We start from the raw sequence: 13,215 nt of genomic DNA, 5'->3' as shown, positions 1-13,215 counted from the left end.
TGGTTAGTTGGACACAAAGCAGCAGGGAGTAAAGTGGTTGCCCCTACCCGATGTTTTTGTATGTGTAAATACACATCTATTTCCTTAGCAGAAATTGTCATCAAAACTTACTGGCTTTAAATCTCAGAAAACAGATGTCTGTCCTGTAAGTATATGGGAACCGAGTCCTCTGATCGAGACAAGTGTAAAATTTTTAAATTTGAAAGTCGTATGAATGTGATGGAATTCAACTTTTTTTCTCCCCCTTGATAATCAGTTCTGCCTGTAAGAGTAAGATTTCTTGTATTTAACTTTTATATGAAGACTTGGGAGTGCGTCCCTATAGGCTGCATGTCATAAAACCCAGGGAACATTTGTCCCTGCCTAGTTCCCTTCCAGGTCTAAAACACGTTCAAGTGCTTTTCTTCATAGCAAATGAACAAGACAGAAAGGTTCTTAATACGGTGAAGTGTGAACCATGTTTTGATCTCAACAGGGTCCTATCCACTTTTAAAATGATTCTGATAACAAAAAAATGTTTCCAGTAACATTCTCAAAATAAACGTTTTCAAGAAATTGTATGTATCTTATCGGCTGATTCTAACTTGACAGCAAGTTTTTTGTGTGTGTGTGTGTGTGTGTGTAAATGCAGCATTTCAGCACTGATTCCAACACTGAAGAATCTGGATCTTTTTTACTTTAGTGAATGTGAAGCAAACTGATGTATATGCAGTTCATGCAACTTTACAGATGAAATAACACTGCCATAAGGTGAGATGGGCACCTGTTTGCTGGAAGGAGAAATTTCTCACTTTAAATTGTTAAATTACTATATTAGCCTATATTCTCTCCCTTCTTGAGGAATCGGACACAACATAGAGCCCTTAATATTTTACACAGAGTGACTTAAAATATGAAAGCTCTGAACCGTTTACTGTAGCTGATGTTTAAGTCCACTGTTGGCATGCAGATCGTTGTTGTTGGGGTCTTCTGTACTTGGGAGGTCCACTATGAATATCTGGTAAAGGTTTGAAAAAGACTTTGTCCTACCTCTTTGTACAGTAAGCATATGAAGAGGTTAAATTCCATGTGCATACCAACTGTTTACCATGCTTTTACATTATTTAAATCATGTATGCATGTGACTTTCCTTCAAAGTCTCATTTAAAAGGATTATGTTCTCATACAGTAGATTTAAACAAGGCACTCAATTTAAAGCAGATTGCTGAAAAAGCCTAAATTCAGTATTTTCGTTTTGTGAACGAATGGTGAAATTGAGACAGATGTTTGACCTTGTTATGGATGCTCAGAATGTGAGGAAGTAATTCCAGCAGGGGGCAATGTGAAACTGCAAGTACTGTCATGGTTTTCGATGAAATCGTCATCAGGTCCATGAGATGGGTAAGACTAAGATGGCGCGAGGAGTAATGTGAACTATGTTCTTTACCTTATGCCTTTTTCCAAGGCAATTTGCATCACACCCATAGCAGAGTATTCTTCCAGGTAAGTAACCCCACGCAAATCTATGGCAACGGGTGGATATTAGAACCAAGGACCTTTATGCTACGGAGCCATAACTTTCACATGTATTCATTTATCTAATGCTTTTCTCCAAAGCAACTTACAATGTTAAGGTACCTATAATTATTTACCCATTTATACAGCTGGGTAATTTTACTAGAGCAATTTAGGTTAAGTACCTTGCTCAAGGGTACTACAGCTGGAGGTGGGATTCAAACCTGCAACCTTGGGAGCCAAAAGCAGCAGCTCTAACCACTACTCTACCAGCTGTCCCTGATTTCTTTACCTGCATGCGTGGTGATGTTCCAATCTGCATGCAAATTTGGGTAGCAGCTGTCTTAAAGAAAAGGTTGCAGGTTTGAATCCCACTTCCAACTGTAGTACCCTTGAGCAAGGTATTTACCTTAAAGTGCCCCAGAAAAATTACCCAGTTGTGAAAAATGGGTAAAGACTAACTGTAAGTGGTTTACCACTGTAAATTGCTTTGGAGAAAAGTGTCGGCTAAATTAATCAATTTATAACAAAAAGTCCGGTGTTACAACTGACACATCACAGGCTCTGGATACTTGTGTCTTCCAGGCTTTTAACAGATTGCTGAGAAAGAGTTGTTTTGTAAACAACGATGCACCGCCATTAGTGTGGACCATGACAGATGGTGTCTCTGGCTGCATCATATCAGACTTGATACGAACTCTTCTGGTTGAGATGCTCTCAGCCTCCCCTCCTGGGCAGATGACAAAATTTATTGAGGCTCCATCTAAAGGCCCAAGTCTATGAGTAAAATGTTGATATTCCAAGTTTTTCCACAGTTGGAAATATTTGTAAAATGATTTTTTTGAAAAGTGAATGGTGAAATAGATACCTGTGACAGTTTCATGTAGAACAATATATGGAAGGCACAATTAAATCATGAGAGAAAGGAAAAATTTAATAATGGCGAAAGCTGAAAGGTGATGATGAATATAATTAATTGTGATAAATCATACATTAATTCTGAGCGAGGCATACCGCGGTACATTTTAAGCGTGCCATCGGGGGCCGCTTGCGTAGTCGGCAGAGAGACTCGCTACTCGATTTGTCAGGACACGCTCCGTTCGCCTAGCGCTGCGTTCCCCAAGGGAAATACGTTTTGGGCCAATTCCTACGCTCTCAAATCCCCGGGAGAAATTCGATGTTGAGAAAACATTTTTTTTTTCTTTTAAATTTTTAATTATCTGTTCAAGCTCTTTGAAAACAGACAGTGCTGCGAAATGCGGTCTTCGACATCAAGGCTGGGATTTGCGGGACTGAGTTGTGAGATCCGAGTTGTCATCGCACAAATAGACTGATCCGTGCGAGCGTGGCAGGATGGAGTCCGGCTTTATGGTTTTTTTTCCTCCCGCAAAGACTGTTTTCAAATGGAGATGGGTGGTTATCAGTGCAATTACAGTACAATTTGAGAGACCGCACCCTATGGTGATCCAAGAGGTCTGCCCAGAGTCCCGGTAGCCTGGGCTGAGGGGTTCCGTTCCCCACTCTTCCTTCTCCTTGCGGAGCAGCTCGGTGATCTGGCATTCTTTGCGTTTCTGGAGCTCGGCCTGTCAGCGGGCACTTGAGCTAAAGAGCTGCTGAAAGCGATTAATTAGAACACGTGGAGGATGGCTGGCATACCTCTGCGCTGAGAAGGCGGGGGGCACCTGCGGGAGCCAGTACGTTTATCTGAGCCCCTGTCGCAGTATGGCCCGGCACCGCTGACAGCCGGAGATCGGATCGCGCTGGGGGATGCAAGCAGGGGCAGGTCTCAGTCACTCACCTTCCCTCGTGAGATCCACAACTCCACACGGTCACGTTATTCCCAGCCGCAACATCGTGCGAAAGAGCAGTACGTTTACGTCGCCGAAATAAAAATACATCTAAGTCTTTGCTTTGTGTGCATTACTCTCATAATGAGGGTAGTTTTCCACACCAGCGAACAGAGTTTAAGCTGAAATCTTGTAAATTATGTTACACATTTGTTATTGTGAATTAATGAGTTGCGGGGGGGCGTGGTGGCGCAGCGGGTTTTTGGCTGGGTCCCGCTCTCTTGTGGGTTTCGGGTTCGAATCCTGCCTGGGGTGCCTTGTGATGGACTGGCGTCCTGCCCTGGGTGTGTCCCCTCCCCCTCCAGCCTCATGCCCTGTGTTGCTGGGTTAGGCTCCAGCTTGCCACAACCCCCTTGGGACAAGTGGTTGTAGACTGTGTGTGTGTAAAAAAGTTGTGGTTACTGTCTGGATTTTGAATGACTTTTACTTGCCACAACAATACAAGGCAGATCCCAAAGTTTACTCACTGTTCCAGAGTAATGGCTTTCAGGCCTCATCCTGGTGGCCTAAATTATACAGTAGGGTAAAAGGTATTGCTCAAAGGCATGTAGCAGTGACCCAAAACATGGTTCTGATCGGCACCCTTAAGGACGCAATTTTTCTTTAACCTTATTCTGAGAATTGACTTTTAGAAGAATATGCCAAAATTTTTCTTGAATCGAGCAATCTGGTAAGTTCCTCCTGTTTCATAAAGTGAAACACTGCACTATCCTGACAGAAATCACAGATTTGCACTTTAAATGGAACGTGTTTTATGGAAACCCGATCAGTCAAGCTGTCAAACAGGTACATTTGCGGTGGTTAAATATTTAACCTTTATTTAATAATTGATTGAAACAAACAGCATGGAGGAGAAAAAAGAGCTTTTTGAATCAGAAGGACAGAGAATGAAGGATGCTCGTTGTGATCGCTAATAATGTGAAATATTTGTTTTTATCACTTGGGAAGCAAAAACAACGTGTTCGCTTAAAATAAATTATAGACCCTGTAATACTGTAAAACAATCGATCACCATGTCCAGAATTTGTGTGGATATTCCTCCACTCCATAATTTTTTTTTTTTTTTTTCCTCCTCACGGAACAAAATGCTTAGAATGAGCATGGTGACTTTCAATTTCAGCTCTTCTTGTTTCAGTAAAATAATAGGCTGAATATTGCATATGCACGGGGTCCTCATGTTACAAGTATTTGAGTTACAAATTTTCTAAGATACAAACATTTTAAAGTTTCTTCATTTTTATTTTTCAGTAATTAACAAGATGATGAATGTTAAATAGTTTCTGGGATGAAGATCAGATGGCCTTGAATAAAAGTTAGTGAAGAAAGTGTTTTTATTTTCTTTTTATTTAGTATCCTTAAATTTTTTAATTTAGCTCAAAGTTAAGAAAAATGTTAAGGCTTACAAAGTATTTTTTTCCCATGATGGCATTATCCAAAACTTTTAGAGAACTTATTCAGGGAAGGGGCGTGGGATGGCGCAGTGGGTTGGACTGTGTCCTGCTCTCTGCTGGGTCTGGGGTTCGAGTCCTGCATGAGGTGCCTTGCAATGGACTGGCTCCCATCCTGGGTGTGTCCCCAGCCCCCTGCCCTCCACTGCTGGGTTGAAGCTCCAGCACCTATTGACCCCATATGGGACAAGCGGTTTCAGATGGTGTGTGTCTGTGTGTGTTATTCAGAGAATAAATCAAGATATGTCTCTATTATTACACTTTTATTGAGTGTGTAGACAATAAAGCAAAATGAAAGTGACCAGATGCTTATGGCAACAGGCACTGAGTATGTTGTGGTGATGACAAATTTAGTTATTTTTGGGAATTTTAACACAAATTTAATGTTTTCTCGAGTTAATGCAGTTACTTTAAAGCAGACTAATGTCTTTCAAAGTTCTCCCCATGTCTCTGTGTGTTTTCTTCCAGTGCTCTGGTTTCCTCCCACACTCCAAAGACATGCTGTTCTGGTTCCCTCGTAGTGTGTGAGTCAGAAAGTGAGTGTGTTCCACTGATGTATGGATGAGTGACCCATTGTAAGTAGTGTATCTAGCAGTGTGACTCATCTTGGTGAATAAGGTGTGTGGGCTGATAACACTACACAGAGTTCATTGGGAGTTGCTTTGGAGAAAAGTGTCTGCTAAATAAATAAATGTAATCATAACTTCATCTAAGGTTTTTTTTTTTTTTTTATATGACCTAGCCCATGAATAAATTGAGAGATTCTCTTTTTGATGCTTTTTTTTTTTTTTGATATGTGACATAATGTTCAATTCACAAAAAGTTAAGATATGAGCTGACTTCCAGTGCCATCTGGGTTCACTGAAGCTGAATTTCATGGTGACTTGATGATGTTGCTTCTTCTGTTTGACTACCAGGTTTCTTTGCATGCCAGGAATAGGGGAAGCTGGAGAGCAGCACCTGGGACTAATACAGCCGGAAGTTAAAAGAAGTTCAGTTAGGGGGCCAGGTGAGGTCTGGTGTTCTGCGTACTGTGCAAATGTTAGTGAGAGTGATAAATCAAACCTTCACCTCTGGCCATTTGAACAGGCATGAGGAAGAGGTAGGGTAGGTGTAAATGCTGTTAGATCTTTCCCTCTCATCTAGATAACTAGTGTGCCACAGTTTCATACCACGGTTGCCAAATTTAACAGGAGGTAAATGTTGCTCTGTTTCTAATCTGTCACTTTTATCCAAGGCTACTTTTTACCATTTTTACACCTTGGTGTTCAACAGGATCATTGTTGCAAGTCTTTGCTGGTGTCCCGTTATGTTACCTGCTGTACTGCCCCTACCGAGAATACAAGGTGATCAGATCGTAGCATGGGTTTTGGTTTTATGGACATTGATCCAGCTTAGAAACTGCCTAAAAAATGACCCAGCCGGAAAAATGGATAAATAATTGGAAGTACGCCATCATACGAAAATGACATTGCAGATTGCCTTGAACAAAGGTGTCAAACAAGTGATGGCTAGTAATTATAACTGAACAGTGATGACCGCTCTCTGAGGACAGATTGCTCCTCAGCCAGAATGCAGCAGGTTTTCAGTGTAGTGCTCCAGTGTGCCCTGAACCTAGAAACCAGCCCATCTCTGAGATCCCCCTACTGACGCCTACGTGCGTTGACCCCATGGACGTGGGGGGACGGCGGTTTTAACTGGTATGCCATGCCTATCGTGACATCTGTTTCCGTGTGTAATCTATTTTAATGCTTCAATACTTTCCGCCCTGTGTCATGTTTCTATAGGTGTCCTTGTAAGGGGCCTTTCTGGCTCTGCTTGTGGAGAGACACCAGTATTCTGACAGCTCTGGGGCCATTGGTTATGTGTGGAGTACCACGTTCCCTCCCCAGCCCCCTATAATCTTGTTATGACAGGATGCCCCCCGCAGCATACTGATACATGTAGTGTACACATGGGCCGTCTCCCTTCGTGACACGGCGCCCTAAATAAGCATGCAGGTGCACCGCTCTGCTCCCACACCAGCCTGCTGGAGAGATGACAGTCCATCCCCAGTGGGTGAGAAGCCCCCTGCTCAGGGACGAGGTTCCAGCCATGTTTGAACAAGCAGGATTGGTATGAGGACCATGCAGGTGGGCCTGCAGACCCGTCAAATAGCTGCACCAGCATTGACGCTCAACAGCCCGGCAACTCTATGATGCAGGGCTTCTGGATATTTGTTGCGCTCGAGTCTGCACACACTGCTGGTTTTAGACTACTTCTCTCCAATAATGATGATAGCTATGCTTGCAATTTTAATTTAAAAGTATGTTGCTGCCCTTTGACATATAGGGAAGACATATCCAAAACCATGTTCCAGTTCAGTGCGGTAAAGGATAAAGGTTAAGTCCCCATGTCATCCTGTGAGAAGAACCAGAGAACTGTCACACACACCCTTCATATAATTTTCCACCTGACCTTCAGTTCCTTATTAATTGCACTTCCCATACGGACACCGATCAGCCAAAATATTGAAACAACCTGCCTAATACCGTGTAGGTCCCCCACGTGCCGCCAAAAAAGCTCTGATCCGTCGAGGCATGGACTCCACAAGACCTCTAAAGGTCTCCTGTGGTATCTGGCACCAAGACGTTAGCAGAAGATCCTTTAAGTCGCAAAGTGGGGCCTCCATGGATCGAACTTGTTTTTCCAGCACATCCCAGAGATGATTGATCGGTTCAGATCTGGGGAATTTGGAGGCCAAGTCAACTCCTTGAACTCTTTGTCATTGTCCCTCAAACCATTCCTAAACAATTTTTGCGATGTGGCAGGGCACATTATTCTGCTGAAAGAGGCCACTGCCATCAGGGAATACCGTTGCCATGAAGGGGTGTACGTGGTCTGTAACAATCTTTGGGGAGGCGGTACGTGTCAAAGTAACATCCACATGAATGCCAGGACCCAGGGTTTCTCAGCAGAACATTGCCCAGAGCATCACACTGCCTCTGCCGGCTTGCCTCCTTCCCATAGTGCATCCTGCTGCCACCTCTTCCCCAGGTAAATAATGCACACGCACCCGGCCGTCCGCATGATCTAAAACAAAACGTGATTCATCAGACCAGGCCACCTTCTTCCATTGCTCCATGGTCCAGTTCTGATGCTCACGTGCCCATTGTTGGCACTTTCAGCAGTGGATAGGGGTTAGCATGGGTGCTCTGACCAGTCTGCAGCTATGCAGCCCCATATACAACAAGCTGCGATGCGCTATGTGTTCTGACATCTTTCTATCACGGCCAGCATTAAGGTTTTCAGCTATTTGTTCTACAGTAGCTCTTCTGTGGGACCAGACCAGACGGGTTAGCCTTTGCTCCCTACGCTCATCAATGAGCCTTGGGCATCCATGACCCTGTTGCCGGTTCACTGGCTGTCTTTTCTTGGACCACTTTCAGTAGGTACTAACCACTGCATATCGGGAACACCACACCAGACCTGCTGTTTTGGAGATGCTCTGACCCAGTCGTCCAGCCATCACAATTCGGCCCTTGTCAAAGTCGCTCAGATCCTTACGCTTGCCCATGTTTCCTGCTTCCAACACATCAAATTCAAGAACTGACTGTTCACTTGCTGCTTAATATATCCCACCCTTTGACCGGTGCCATTGTAACGAGATAGTCAATGTTCTTCACGTCACCTGTCAGTGGTTTTAATGTCGTGGCTGATCGGCGTTCATCACAGCTGGTTTAGAGATCTTGATCATGGAGTTAAGGCTGCGCCTTCAAGTTTTTCTTCTCAAGAGCAACGTACTTGAACTTGCAGCGCTCTTAAAGGTGTCATTTAAAACTATCAACACTGAGATATGAAAAGATCCTTGGTGTTTTGCTGCAAGCAGCTAATGTCATAATGTCACAATAAGGCCTAAGTGAAGAAAACTTGACATGAATTCATACACAGGGTCCATCTGACATAGGTGCAGAACCTTTGAAAGAGCTGACAATGGGATAAAGTTTAGTTTAACTCAGTATGAATACTGACGGAACAAGCTTAGTTCAGTCTGGATTTGTAAACTTGAGTCAGTTTTTCAGTACAAAAATTGATTAATTTATCAATCGAACGATTTAGGCTCTCCAGGACTTAAAACGAAAACACTATAGAAAGCACCCAAACAATTACTCCAATATGATCCGAGATGCTAATGCCGTTTAAAATCTGAAGATGTTTAAAAAGAAAAGCAAAGACATTTGTCAAAACAAATCAAAGGGCAGGGGTGGGTGTGTCAGTGACACCATGGATAAACTTGAACAGAGGTTTGTATTTATAGATGAATGAAATGTAAATATATATATCGGACGTGTGCGTCATGCTGCGATGGCTGAGCAGTTGCTGAGGAATCTTTCAGTGTTTGGAAAAGTTCACTAAAACAATGCCGCGCATTCAGGAGCTGTCGTCGTAACAAAGGGAGCTCGCCCGAGCTTGAAATTCCAGACGAATCGCACACTGGGCTCCGTGTGGCCCTCACAATAGAGCGCCTTTGTCTTGTGGAATAACACTGGAGTGCACCCGCCACCGCCCTCACACCAGGGGTCCTGCTCCACCAGCCTTGCTTGCACCTTCAGGCCATCCCCCCCCCCCCACTAGGATCCTTCGCTATGTGGGCGGAGTAAAGTCATGAAGTCATACACAAGTGTGTCCGCTGCTGTTTCACGCCATGTATAAGAAATGCATATTTCTTACCAATACCAATTCTATGTTGTTGCTGTGAAGATTAAAAATCAGGATGCAGGTGGAAAGTCAGTCCTATTTTTGTGACCGCAAGATCATGGGTTCGAAGGGTTTACGTTATAGGTGGAAAACTGCTGTTATCTTGTGCAGGCACTGCTTTCAGGGAAGGAAAAAAAAAAAAAATCTGTTTCTTCCCCAAAAAGGCATTTAATAATTTTATTAATGAATGAAGAGCTAAATAAGGGATATCAGAGTTCACATGTGATGTCCCAGAAGGTTTTTTGCTCTAACGTCATGCTTATGAATTTTTAAAAATTTACCTCGGTTTTTCAGGTGTTTTTCTTATTCATACGTATTTTACATGCATATATTTTAGCCGCTGTCGGTTACATCTAGTCATTTGCATGTGCATTTACAATATTTCACATGCATTAATTTACGACGCATTTTTCTTTCAAGTGAGTTAGAGTATGACACCTCTGTGCAAGGTGAATTAAATCTATTTCCACAAGGAACTGGGAAAAAAAGTACACAACTATAAATATGCAATAATTTGCTGATTTAATTTTTTTTTTTTTTTTTTTTTTTTACAGAACTAGCAATTAATTGTAGTAAGCATGGTAGATGCGCTCAAAATGAAGCTCAGTTAGCGAAAGTTTTCCAGAGGAGTAGTGTATGTTTAAAAAGCCTGCGACACAACTTATTATACTTTATAGATTTATGTGTTGTGCGCATAGTATGGTTATTCAGGGAAGCTGATTCCAGTCTCTACCATGAATTTCTGGATTATTTGACTAATATTATATATTTTGAAAATTATTTGACTACAATGTAACAGAAAAATTATTCGAAATCTTGGAAATAGGTTTTTTGTTGTGGGGGGCACGGTGGCGCAGTGGGTTGGACCTCATCCTGCTCTCCGGTGGGTCTGGGGTTCGGGCCCCGCATGGGGTGCCTTGCGATGGACTGGCGTCCCGTCCCGGGTGTGTCCCCTACCCCTCCAGCCTTACGCCCTGGGTTGCCGGGTTAGACTCCGGCTCCCTGCGACCCCGTATGGGACAAGCGGTTCAGACAGTATTTGTGTGTGTTTTTTGTTGTTTTGTTGTTTAATACCCATTAAGTGAGGAACTTTTTCTGTTAAAACAAGATGTGACGCAATAAAAGGAAGATATGGGCCACCTACTTCAGCTCCCAGTGAACATTTTGACTCCTCTCATCGAACTGGTCCGGGCAGGGATGTCGGATCACACCAACGGGGGAAAACCAAGTTACGTTAAGCCGTGTTTCCCAGTAAGCAGGAGCCACAGCTGAGAGACGAAGGTGGCAGGGGGACAAAGCTCACGGCACACGGCGTTGAGGGTTTTGCTGTCCGGGCAGCGTACTGAGCAGCCTTCCATTCTTTGTTACACAACTCAAGTGCGCTGGTGAAGGGGGAAGCGAAGGAATCGCAACTGTCATCACAAACAAGAAACATCTGTCTCATTTGTGTAACTTGTTTTCTTTTAATATGAGAAGTATGTTGGTGGAAATCTGCAGTTTGAAGCTGGCTTGCAGAGCACTTTGGAATAAAACCTCCTCCTCTGTATTTCAGCTGAGCAATGGGATTAACCCTGTGACCCATGTGCTAGTTAACCCTTCCCTCGCTGCCTCTTCCTCCTTGATTTATTAGCCCTGAACGAGGAGGCTCAGGTGCAATTACCTTCAATAAAAAAGAGTGACCCTTCCGGTTTTATTAGCATTTCTCTACATTGAAAGAAAGAGGAAAAAGGGGGTATGCCGTCTTATTTCCTCCCTCTCTTCTCTCTCCTCTCTCTCTCGCTCACTTATGTTCCCAGACGAAGTGAAAGTCACTTCTACATTCCTCAGGAATAATAAAGGCAATATAATCTGCTCATCAAGCCTTTTTCTCCTGCCATTTAGCAGGTGCACCATGTTGTGGGCACTGCTTAGTAAGGCGTTTCCAATTTTTCCTTCCCTGCCAGCATGCAAGGTTATTGAGTTTGAGGCAGTCCAGGGTAAATACCTGTTTGTATTACAGGGAAACCTGGTCCCCGGTTTGTAGCTTTGCAGACACGATCACAAAGCTCTACATCTCTGTGCGCGGCTGTGTTGAAGTGTAAATATATTGTATATTTAAGATAATGCCACTGTATTTTGTTGGTTGAAAAGATGACATCTGGAGCGGAATGCCAAGTATCGGTTCCTTAGCGGTGCATATCAAGGCTCTCGGAGGGATAATAAAACCCCTTGGAGCGATTTGCTTCCCCTGGCCAGCAATTCGGCGCACTATAACTCCTTCATTGCGGCCCATTCTTAGAAATGTTTCTCGGCAGATTGCAGAAAGTCATATTAAGAGTAGCTGAAAGGCCCAGTCTTTGATCTGCAAGTGCTGCGAACGAATTGGGGCTTGATAATTACGTTATGTCTCTGAAGAATTCTTTCAAATATTAAATTACTGGCAGGTATTTCCATCAAAGGGAGTACTGAGAGGTACATTCTCCAGTGTGTAATATTTGCCAAAATCATGCTCTTTCGGTCAATTGCGCCTAGTGACGTTTGCTGGGCTTAGTATCGATTTTTTTTTTTAGACAAAGCAGCTCTTCATATTGCAATTGTAATTACTGGGTTCCATTGTGGGGAATGAGTTACATTATGGGGAATACCACCAAATTAGTCGGTGTTTTCCTCGAAATGCCTCCCTTGTGTGCATTTGCCACCTCTGTGGGGACTAGATCCGAAATCCCCAATCAGTGCTTCCATTCGTCTGATTATTGTTGCAGTGCATGCTAAGAGAGTCAAGCTAAAACAATGGCATCCTTAGGCATAGTATCTCCAGCTTCCACACACACAGGATGCGGCGGTATTACAGGGGATTCGGCTGAGGTCCAAGGCAGAACTTCAGTGAGGTAACTCGGCCGAACGGCAATGCCTTGGTTTTTATTTTGGGGCGTGCAATAACATACAGTTACCGCAGATTCTGTCTACTCCTATCCTTGGACCGAAGACACCGAGAGCCCATTGGAGACAGACCTCTGAAAAAATATTGTGGGTAGAATTACATGCAGAAGTCAAGGGTGGGATGCCATGTGGTCTTCATTTGATCGTAATCCCTGTGGATTCTTGCACTATGATGGATCTACCTTTTTATACACAGTTTCAGTTGAATCGGACACAGTGAAGTCACAGCTTTCCCAAACTTTGTCTCTTCTTTTCTCCAAAATACATGATGAAGCAAGGGCACGCAAAAATTACTTCTATAGGCATCAGCCTGATTTGTGAATGGGCATTTGTATTAGACTGACTGAATTACATAGAATATGACAGAAAGCCTCTGACAGCTAGAATTCTAAGATACAGATGAGGGTGCATTAGGCTACAGTAGGAATGCAACAGTTTTGAATTTATCAATGCACTGTTCTGGGGCTGCAATTCTGCATATTATGAGCGTTTTGCAAGAGGCACCGAGTCATAATGGGCTTTGCACTTTCATTTCATTAAGAGGTCACATCTCTCCACATACTTCATTGCTCTATAAATTTTCACATTATGCTAATCTTGGCTTTATTCGTAGGGTTAACCAAAACTGGCAAACACAAGTGGGCTTTAATCGAATCAGAACATAGACCATTTTTATAGACCGCAGTTTCTCCCAAAGAATGTGGAAAACATTTCGTTTATGGTCATGGTAGAATAATAGCGATAATGTCAAAAAAAAATAAATAAAATTC

The sequence above is a fragment of the Scleropages formosus genome, chromosome 2 (genome assembly GCF_900964775.1).
Source record: "Scleropages formosus chromosome 2, fSclFor1.1, whole genome shotgun sequence".
NCBI lineage: Eukaryota > Metazoa > Chordata > Actinopteri > Osteoglossiformes > Osteoglossidae > Scleropages > Scleropages formosus.
The sequence above is the reverse complement of the archived record's forward strand: the minus strand, read 5'-3'. Positions refer to the sequence as shown.